The sequence below is a fragment of the Frankliniella occidentalis genome, unplaced genomic scaffold (genome assembly GCF_000697945.3).
Source record: "Frankliniella occidentalis isolate FOCC.00 unplaced genomic scaffold, Focc_3.1 Scaffold239, whole genome shotgun sequence".
Classification (NCBI taxonomy): Eukaryota; Metazoa; Arthropoda; class Insecta; order Thysanoptera; family Thripidae; genus Frankliniella; species Frankliniella occidentalis.
Window position 1 is genome coordinate 299,290 of NW_026267365.1, and position 2,870 is coordinate 302,159.

At 38.4% G+C, this 2,870-nt stretch overlaps 1 protein-coding gene and 1 long non-coding RNA gene across 2 annotated transcripts in view; one reads left to right on the forward strand and one right to left on the reverse strand.

Annotated features, from left to right (window-relative positions):
• Window positions 1-2,870, forward strand: part of LOC113213971 (uncharacterized) — a 63,842-nt gene that overhangs the window by 47,095 nt on the left and 13,877 nt on the right. The gene's annotated exons all lie outside the window — the stretch shown is intronic.
• Window positions 1,050-2,864, reverse strand: LOC127750697 (uncharacterized). Its single transcript, XR_008011817.1, has 5 exons — window positions 1,760-2,864; window positions 1,578-1,679; window positions 1,406-1,478; window positions 1,261-1,322; window positions 1,050-1,164 (listed from the first exon to the last, which is right to left on the reverse strand). It is a non-coding gene; the product is annotated as an uncharacterized LOC127750697 (long non-coding RNA).

Below are 2,870 nucleotides of genomic sequence, written 5' to 3' on the forward strand. Positions count from 1 at the left end.
GAAAATATTGAAATATTGAAACGTTAAAATATTGAAAATATTGAAGATTTAGAATATTCCGAATTGGTATGTTTTTTCTCTGGCCCTGTCAGCTGCAGGAATCGTCTCCTCTGGCACCACAAGGTTTATAAAATACGCAGTTTCGGACGATATACATCAAAGGGGGACAACAGCACGCGTTAATTGAGTATTTTAGGGCTGCGAGTCAGACTCAATATTTCAATATTGGTCGTTTGGGTCAATATTTGAATACGGTATTGAATATTGATTTCAGAATATTGAAAACTTCAATATGTCAAAATATTGGTTTCAATATTTAAAAATATTGATTTCAATATTCAAAAATATTGATATTGAGGTCATTATATAGAAAAACCGCCCAGCCCTACTCTGGTCTCATGGGGGCTTTGAGTCACTGCCAATATAGTACGGCGGCTAACGACCAATAACAGAACCCACCTTGCATTTTTTCCTGCTGTGTTGCCACTTTGCACACTTCATCTACATACCCTAAGGTAACTTTTAGGAAGTGGTGCCCAGGTGGCACCACTTGTGGGGGCCCCCTAGGGGCGGTTGCATACCTTCCAGGGGCAGAATTCGTCCGTTCTCGATAAGACGGCTCTGAGAGGCGGGAGGACCGCCACTCGGGTGGTTTTGGGGTCGGTATCGGTTGAGTACATTGTCGGCTATCATATTTGACCATGGGCCCCCCTCCCACGCCCCCTGGGCCCCCTTTCCCTGACAAAAATGAAGTGTCAACAAAGTGGCAACGAAGTGTCAGGGAAGTGTTGAGACGAAGTGTTATCGAAGCTGCAATTGGCACTACGAAGTGTCAACGAAGTGTCAAAAGGAAGCTTCAACGAAGTGGCAACGAAGTGGCAACGAAGTGTTATCTAAGTGTGAAGGAAGTGTCAAGGAAGTGTCAAGGAAGTATATATGCGAGGTGTTCACGAAGTGACAACGAGGCGTCAGGGAAGTGGTGGGAACCTTTGCTCAAGCCCCACCTCATTCACCAGAAAAAAGGCCCCTCAAATTAACACAAGCAAATCTATTATTTGATCTTTTTTTTATTAGACATAACTTACAGGCTGATTATTGTCTTGCACTTTAGATTAAAATTGAATAAGGTGAGATGATTCAGATCTTTTAAGTAGTAAAATGTCCCTGAAACAAAACAAAAAACCAACAGTTAGTTCAATAAAATCTTTAAAAGATTAATGCGAGACTATAGGAAAGAGCAGAATTCTAAACTGTACTTACGGTACTACTGCTGTTTGTCTTCATCTACTTGCATCGTCTTGAAAATCACTTCCCATTATGTGCTAATAGAAGGGAGAAAGAAAACATCTGTATTAATAATTTGAAGGTAAAGGTATGGACATAAAGATATAACATACTAGCTTACCTTGCCTCATATAGTTTTCAGAATATTCAATATTTGAAGCAATGTAGTTGTTGATCCGCAAAACAAAATAGGACTGAAAATAGAGCAGATGCATTGCTAAGAAAAAGCATTCTCAGGGGATAAACTCACACCTAAAGATACAGTTTGAATTCAAATACAGCAGGTTACTTACAAAACTGAAATAGCACTATGCAGAGGCACTTAGTGTAGAAAAGCCATGGAATAATTTATATGTTCAAAACATCCATATTTTGGTGGTAAAATACACGGCTTCCTGTAATGCGTGGAGAAAAAGTGTTAGAAAAAATGTACTTGATAGTAAGGAAATGAGGAATGTAGGAAAGGCAAACTTACTGAGGTTATGTTTTCGTCCCGTGAACAGGCCAAATGGTGTGTACTCGTTTGTGCTGCAATTCGCGCTCAACGAGCATGGTGGTTTGCTCTTGAACCATTTAGTTAACTGTAGGAACACTATTTTAAACTAGAAAGAGTCGTATAACCATAAATGTACAATAAAATAAGATTAGTGTACCCGGCTACTATGTTTTCACTCCGAGAGGCGCGGTGCTTGTAAACAACAGCAACGAAAATGAGCTGCAGCCGAGCCACTCTTCAGGAAAATAAAGTAGTGTAACCTTTTTTCAGTTCTTGAGTCAATAACTTGGAATGAAACATTCCCTTCGGATTTTATCAAATATTTAATTAAGGACAGTACTCTAAACAAACCTGTCAGGGTACCAACTCACTACTAAATGATGTGTGAAATAATGCTGGTTGGCAACAGTGCCTCGAACGCCAGAAGCACCGCGAACATTCAAAATAAATTGTTTCTTTCCCTGTTTAAATTTCATGTTGGTCAGACATGTTATTTAGACCGAGGGGGAACCAACTTGGAAATTTGGTGAACTGTGAATATATTCAAACATTCAATGTCACTGAATACCAGTGAATATCACTGAATACCAGAGAATATTCACTGTGATTGTTGATTAATATCCTTAAATATTGATGAATATCGATGAATATCGATGAATATTTTGAATATCTTGTGAATATTCGCAAAAATCACCTGAATACCTATTAGATATTAACCAGCGGGCGCACTGTGAATAGTCGAAGTTGATGCCCCCTCGATTTAGACATGTTACTTTAAAACAGCTCATGTTGAGAAGTTTACTGGAAATGGATATCTTCTTAAGCTATGCCCCAAGTTTACTGCCTACTGGCATTACACTTTTGTGGTAGATAATTCATCAAATCTCAAATAGTTTCCAGCAGTATATTTTTGACTGGATATGGTCCTATTCTAAAAACAACTGTTATTGGTGCTTTTACATAAGTTTATAATGGTGTTTCTAATAGTGAAATTATATTGTAACTGCCTGCAAAATTTCACCCACAGACATACTCCCAAATAGATTTTCCGTTACCAAAAGTTTAGTGAAAGTTTGCCAATAAAATTGGG